Below are 8,002 nucleotides of genomic sequence, written 5' to 3' on the forward strand. Positions count from 1 at the left end.
CAGTGGTAGTAGTAGTAGTAGTAGTAGTAGTGGTAGTAGTAGTAGTAGTAGTTAGTAGTAGTAGCAGTAGTAGTAGTAGCAGTAGTAGTAGTTGTGATTGTTGTTGTTGTTGTTGTTGTGCGGCTATGTGATCTAGTGGTATGACACTCGCTTTAGGATCGGAAGGTCTTGGGTTCGAGCCTCACTCGGCGCATAGCCGAGTTCATGGAAAAGGCTCTTTACTCACATTCCCTCACTGTACTCAGGTGTAAAATGAGCACATGACCGTTAACAGCGTTGTCTCTGTTCGAACAAATTGTAATATCGCCAAACAGGCGTCATGTCTCATCCTACATGTCAAGTGTTGCTGTTGGCCAGGGACCCCTTATAAAGCGCTTTGGGCACGTTTAATGGATATTGCGCTGTATAAAAGCTCAATTTCCAATTATTTATTATTTATTTATTTATTTATTGGCAGAAGCATTAGCTAATATCCTTGTTATTGATAAACAACATAAGACATTTCATTCATTAAGACATCATTGATGTTTGTTTGAATTCCAACACCAACAAATTACTACGATCATCGTCATTATGTGCAGCCGATTAGTTGGGATAATCCTCGATCTTTCTTTCCTGTTGGTTTCAATCGGACGGATCAACTGTTCAAATCCTCCCTGACGACGCGAGTTCATCGTCTTGTCCACATTATGACGTCATCACTCCAACCGGAAATACGTGTGTTTGTCTTTGTTTACTCTGTCTGAATATATGTCCAATATCTGGGTGGGGTTCCTGACCTCCCACAGTGGGCAGGGGAGTAACTTGCTGTGTCTTCTACTTCTATCCCCCTGTATCTGTTTTCCAATTGCTTTCTGTCTTGGAATGAGATTACTTAGTTTGGTCCTGACCATAATGATGATGATGATGATGATGATGACGAAAATGGTGATAATGATGACGATGATGATTATAACATAAATATGATAATAATAACCGTAACTTTATTATCGTACCGCCTTCACCAAAAGAGCAGTAACTCCGTTACGACAAGGGTTTTAATATACAATTACAATCGGCCGAAAGTGAGAAATTTGGAACTGAAAAAGAAAAAAAAATAGTAGCCATTCTGCTTTAAAAAAAAAAAGTAAAAGAGAAGATGGGTTCAAGTTCTTCTCTAAATAAACGGAGGGCCATTACGTCACAACATAGCACGCAATAATAATAATAATAATAACAAAATGTGTGGTCTTGTTATATGTCACTCGCCTTCGGGTGGATAGGTCCAAGGTTCGAGTCCCGCTTTGAACGGCGGGTAGTTGAGGAGTCCTTGGAAAAGGCTCTTTACTCACATTCTCTCACCGTACTCAAGTGTAAAATGAGTACCTGGCCGTTAGCAGTGTTGTCTCCGTCACACAAAGATAAGCGTCATGTCTCGCAACCTATTAAATGTTGTTGCTGGATAGCGACCCCTTGTAAAGCGCTTTGGGCACGTTTAATGGATATTGCGCTATATAAATGCCCACGTTTTTTTAGGGAAGTGCAGTTAGTGATCAGCTACTGCCATACTCGGAGAAAACGCATTTCACCCCTCGGTTTGGCCAGAAAAAAAAAAACAAAAAAAAAACGATAGAGTAATAATATCATCTCTTTCTGTTGTCGATGACATTAAATTTAAACCTCCGTCGTTTTCTTTTTTAAAGATAGGGGGCAGCATGGCTCAGCGGTACGGTCTTTGCTTCCTACCCGAAAGGTATCGGGTTTGAACACCCGCCGCTGCGCTCGGTGGCCTTTGCTCAATTTGCGGCACTGCACTGCGGCTGACGCCTGAGTTATTCCAGTCTTCCCTCGGAAAAGACCCTAGAGACAAATTTCCCCTATGGGATGAATAAAGGGAATTTAAAAAAAAATATATTATTTTGGAGTTTGACGTCATTTTCATTAGACTTTTTGACGAATTGAGTGGAGATCGGTTTACCCAAAAGATATAGAAATATGTATTGGAATGAATGAAGTGTTTTCTGACTAAGATGTAAGTATTGGTTTGTTTGTTGTTGTTGTTGTTGTTGTTTTAAAATTATTTATGTTTTGCTTTTTGTTTGTTTTGTTTTCTTTTGTTGTTGGGGTTTTGTTCTTTTTTTTTTTTTTGGTCTTATATTGTCTTTTTTTTATTTTTTTTTTTTTTTTTTTTTTTTTTTGGGTTTTTTTCTTTTACTTTGTGTTGTTTTTTGTGTATGTGCTTTTGTTTTGTTTGTGTGTGTGTGTGTGTGTGTGTGTGTGTGTGTGTGTGCCTGTTTGTTTTGGAGTTGTCCGTTTGTTTGTTTTAGTTTTGTTGTTTTTTAATTCTTTTTCATGTTTTTCTCAACATTCTTTTTTGCTTTGTTTTGTGTTTTTTTTCGGGGAGGGGGGGGGTGGTGTCTTTATTTTGTTTGTTTGTTTTTTGTTTTGTTTGTTTTTGTTTTTGTTTTGTTTTGTTTTTTGTTTTTTGTTTTGTTTTTGTTTTTGTTTTTTTGTTTTTTTTGTTTTTTTTTTTTTGTTTTTTTTTTACGACAGATGTTGTGGTTCGTTAAGACAATTGAATGCACCTTTCATAGAAAATTATGACAAACTAATGCAAAACAGAATACTTTCTTTTCCCATTTTCCCATCTGCACCGGTTTCACATCTGGGAAGGTCAAGATGCTCCTGTTGAGAATAAATGAGTAAATAATAAATACGTTCCCTCTCACATCGTTATCGGGATTTTGTTGGAAGAAGAAGAAATGGGAAGAAAGAAAATCACCACCGCCACTGGGTTAAGTAAACGTCTTGAACTGAGGAGAATGTTTGTATATGTTATAATAAACCTAGTTTGCATATGGCAACTAGAATAATAAATCAAAAAGCTAAAGGAGAAAAAAAACCACCTTTCTTACGGATTTGAGACTTTGACATGTCACGTGGGCACTGGCAGGCGTCATAGATAAAAGAAGTAAAAACATAAAATAAAACTCCATTCATTCATCTCCACGAGAATGTTCTGTATTCTATGCTTCAAATAAAGATTGGAAAATCCCAGGTTCCAACCGCAGTGCAGTGTAACAATTATAAGCTAGGGCGAGAGAGGATGTGCAAAGAGCTTCGGGGTGTGTGTTGAACCGAAGCCATCGTAAAGTTATGGCCTGACACTGACCAAAAAATGACGTCAAAATGCCAGTCTTTGGCCACAAAAGCAAACAAATCGTGAGTTGTATTCAATAGTTCAACCAACCAAATAACTTGTTTCCTTGAGTTCGACTAACGACAACTCACTAGACGCTACACAAACCTAAAAAAAAAGTCGTCAAACTGCCAGTCCTAGAGGGTTCTAGTGTCAGGCTATATGTTAACGATGGCTACGGTTGAACCTGGTACCCTAGGTTTTGAGGTGAAGTCCTAACCGCTGTGTCCATAGATTAATAAGATTTTGCACGATACGTCCTTCACGGTAGCTTAAACAAGAAGAGCACTCGGATGATGGGCAAACGAACAAGGTTCGTATCCGAGTAAGGTCACTTTTAACTATGATGACTTACTTATCCTCTTGGATCGTTGATCGAACATTCGGCGCCAATCAAGTCTCCCTCGTGGATCTCCTGCGTTGTCGTCGGTGGGGGAGCTTGAGGCATATCGGGGGCAAAGGAATACTTCCGGTTGACGTCACGAGCCCGTCCCGGATGTCGGGCCTATAGTGGGCCCCCTGAATGGTCCGCACTGATATGTGACTAATGGAGGTCCAACCCGAAAGGCCCGAAGGCCTCGGTTCCACCCCGGGTTCCACACTGCTATGTTTTTCTTCAATCAAGTACCAAGTCTGTGCCATTCATCTCTCTGATCAGATAACCTCAGAAAACTAATATTACTCTTCTCTTTCTTTGTCACCCAGCTGTTCAAACTATTCAAATATGTTTATCTTGGTCTACCTTTACTCTTTTTACCTTCTATCTTTCCTGTGAGAGCAAGATGTTCAATACATTTATGTTGATTTAGGTGCCCTAAAAATTGCATTTGTCTTTTTCTTATTGTACGAATTCAGAACCTTTTGGTTTCAGCTTGCTCTAATACTTCTTCATGAGTTTTCTTCTCTGTCCATGAGATTCTTAACATCCTTCTAAGAACCCACATTTCTGCTGCCTCCAGTTTCTTTCTAATGTCTTCTGTAATTGTCCAGCTTTCACAGCCATATAATAATACTGACCATACATAGGTCTTCAAAACCCTATGTTTTGTTGTCATTGAGATATTGTGGTTTTCAAAAATTAGATTCATTTTATTTCTGCTATGTTCTAATGATTTTATGTCCAGGACAGTGCACGGCGATGCACGAGTGCGGCGCGGAATTTGCTGATTGGGTCGATCGTCTTAACATAGTGGTGTGAGCACCATTAGAAGCTTCTGCCAATAAAGTTCCTCCAGGCATCTCTGTTCTGGGCCAGCCAGCTCAGCTCAATCCATGTCTTTCCAGCCTCTTCCATCTCCTCTTCAACTGTCCTCCCTCCTCCAGGAGGTGCCCAATGGTCTGCCTCTCTTTCTCTTTCCCGATGGGGACCATCTTAGTGCTGTGTGAGGCAGTCTGGACTTTTTCATTCTAAGAACGTAAACCAGTCATTTCCATCGTCTGTGCTTGACTTCAACCACAATGTTTTTCATTCTTGTGCGCTTGGAGATTTCTTCGTTAGTAACATGCTGTTGCCAACCAAGTTTCAGGATTCTGCAGAAGCATTTTCATTCAAACCCTCCGAGGGGACTCTCTATCTTGTTCATTCTCCAAGTTCTACGTGAAGGAGGACAGCGGAAGTTGGATTGGTAGATCATTATTTTGATGTTGGTTTGCAAGGATGTGGATTTCCAATAATAATTATAATTAATAATTAAACTTGTTTTGTTTTTATGACTCTCTTTGTTCCCCATTTTTTAATCTTGTGATCGAGTAGGTGGATCTATTCGATTTTGAGAAAAGTACCCTACTTTGCATTAGAATAGCGCTCTATCCACAGGGCAGAAAGCAGTAAATCATTCCTGTCCGTCTCGGGATCCGAAAACCGGCGCAAAGTTGATTCCTTGGGAAATGTTCTTTACCCACAATTCTCTCATTGAATTCAGGTATAAAATCAGTACGTGGAAGTTAATAGCGTTATCTCTGTCCGAAAAAAAAAGTAATTTAGCCTTAAAGGAATCATGTCACATCCTACATGTATAGGGTTGCTGTTGGTTATGAACCCATTGGAAAGGGCCTTGAACACATGTAGTGGATATTCATCATTGTCTTTTTCACCCTGGGTCAGGGTATAGGCCACAGACAAACAGTTTCCATCCTTCTCTATCTTGAGCCAACTTTTTTATCTCATTCCAGGTCTTACCACTTCTCTGTATATCAGCTTCTTAAATTCTTCTCCATGCTCCTCGTGGCCTTCCCCTTGATCTTCTGCCCTGAGGGTTCCAGTCCAATACTTTCTTTGTTATAGTTGAGTCATTCTTTCTAAGCGTGTGTCCAATCCACCTCCATCGTCTTCTTCCTATTTCCTCTCCCACTGGTTTTTGCTGTGTTCTTTTCCATACTTCTTCATTTTTTATTCTATCCATCCATTTTATTCTGAGTAGCTTACGCATGCACCTGTTTACGAAAATCTGTACCCTCCTTATACATGCCTGTGATGCGTTCCAAGTTTCACATCCATACAGTAGGACAGACTTCACGTTTGAGTTGAAAAGTCTTAGCTTTAGTCGAAGGGAGATATCTTTAGTTCTCCCAACTCTGTTCAAAGATGTGAATGCAGCCTGTGCCTTTCCTATTCATGCTTTCACCTCTGCTTCCGTGCCTCCATCCTTGTCAATTATACTTCCGAGATAGCAGAAAGTGTCTATATCTTCGAGTTCCCGATCTTTTACTTTGATCTGCTCCCTTTGACGCGTACCTATCCTCAAGACCTTTGACTTTGCAGGGTGAATTCTTAGACCAATTGATTCCGAGAGGCTGTTTATAATTGTGGTTTTTGCTTGCATCTGGTCCTGGGTGTGGGACAAAAGAGCCAGATCATCTGCAAAATCCAGATCATCCAACTGTGTCCAGGGGGTCCACTGTATCCCATTTCTTCTCCCTTTGGAGGTTTCCTTCATTAGCCAATCAATGGCAAGGAAGAACAGGAATGGAGAGAGCAAGCATCCCTGCTTGACACCAGTCTTAATTTCAAAGCTGTCAGTAAGCTGATCTTCATGTACAACCCTGCAACTTGATCCTTCATACATTTCCTTAATAAGGTTTACTATCTTTTCAGGAAGTCCATAATGTGCCAGAATTTTCCACAATGTTGCTCTGTCAATACTGTCGAAAGCCTTCTCGTAATCCAGAAAGTTGACAATAAGAGGAGAGTTCCATTCTATAGACTGTTCCACTATGACTCGCAGAGAGGCAATCTGGTCGGTGGTTGAACGGTTTTTCCGAAAACCTGCTTGTTCGTCCCGCAGTTTAGCATCTGTTGCATTCTTAATTCTCTCAAAAATAATACGGCTGAAAACCTTTCCTGGGATAGAAAGAAGAGTGATGCCTCGATAATTATTACAATTACTGAGGTCCCCTTTCTTTTGGAAGCTTGATAAGATGTCCTTCTTTCCAATCCTTTGGGAATATCCCATCATTCCAGATTCTCTCAAATAGTGGGTGCAGGGCCTCAGTATTTCTTTCCGCATCAACTTTTTGAGCCTCCGGTGGAATCTGGTCTGGTCCAGCAGCTTTCCCCCTTTTCATCTTGTTAATGGCATCCACAATCTCTGCTATCGATGGTGGATCACAGCTAATTGGTAGCTCATTCCTTGCAGGCAAAATTTCTGGCTGGGTGTCTGGTGGTGGTCTGTTCAGAAGGCAGTTGAAATGTACCCTCCATCGTTCAGATTGAGCCTCTTTTCCGAAAATAGTTTTCCCATCTTTGTCTTTGACTGGTATCTCTGGTTTCCCATATTTTCCAGCAAGTGTCTTGGTAGTTTGATAAAGGATCCTCATGTGTCCTCCAGTCGCTGCTGCTTCTGCTTTCTCTGCAAGTCTGTTCATGAATGCTTCCTTGTCTTTCTTCACAGATCTTTTGACTTCCTAAGCTATGGCTCGATACTGCTCTTGTGCATCCAGTCTTGAAGCCCTTGTTCGGCTTGCATTCACTTGTTCCTTCCTTGTTCTCCTCTTTTCAATAAGGTCCAAGGTGGTTGGACTTATCCATTCTTTAAGTTCCGATTTCTTTACCCCCAATACCTCGTGGCAAGTTGTTATGTAGACTTCCTTGATCTTTGCCCAATGTGACTCTACATCTATGACCTCCTCGAGCTCAGTAAGAGGTTGGAATCTATTACTCAATTGTAGTTTGAATTCCTTATTCTTTTCCCCATCAAGTGCATTCACCTCGAATTTTCTTCTTGTATGTGATCTGGCCCCATGTTTTCTGAGTCGGAGCTTAAACTTTGCCAATAGCAGGTGGTGGTCTGATCCAACATCTGCCCCTCTCCGTACTGTCACATCTTCCAATGAACGTCTGAATCTACGAGAGATACAAAAATGATCATTCTGATTCTCTGTCACACCATCTTGCTTTGTGGATCCTCTTATGGGGGGACACTGATCCTCCAATCACCAAACTGTTGAATGCACAGAAATTTGCAAATCTCTCACCATTATCGTTCATTTCTCCCATGCCATGACGTCCCATGATACCTTCATAACCTACGTTATCCTGTCCCACTTTTGCATTAGCATCTCCCATCAATATGTTGATGTCTTTCCTTGGCAACTTGTCAATGATTTGTTGTAGCAGACTATAAAATGTATATTTGTCCTCATCTGTTGCATCATTTGTTGGGGCATAGATCTGTACAATGTTCATGCTGATCTTCTTACTCCGTGTTGTAAAGGACGCCATGATGATCCTTTCTCCGTGTTGTTCCCATCCTCTCAGTGACTTCTGGGCAAACTTGCTTAGAATTATTCCTACTCCCTGTATATGAATCCCGTCCCCTCTCCCTG

General features: G+C 40.8%; 1 long non-coding RNA gene across 2 annotated transcripts in view; it reads right to left on the reverse strand.

The window, feature by feature from the left end:
• Positions 1-703: 703 nt before the first annotated feature.
• LOC144975650 (uncharacterized) overlaps positions 704-8,002 on the reverse strand; it is a 133,761-nt gene continuing 126,462 nt past the window's right edge. For both annotated transcript variants that reach the window (XR_013645958.1, XR_013645959.1), the window contains exon 3: positions 704-1,079. This is a non-coding gene — a long non-coding RNA (uncharacterized LOC144975650). The remainder of the gene's footprint in view (positions 1,080-8,002) is intronic.

Source organism: Berghia stephanieae, chromosome 6, assembly GCF_034508935.2.
Source record: "Berghia stephanieae isolate SIO BIC M18660-M18661 chromosome 6, UCSD_Bste_1.3, whole genome shotgun sequence".
NCBI lineage: Eukaryota > Metazoa > Mollusca > Gastropoda > Nudibranchia > Aeolidiidae > Berghia > Berghia stephanieae.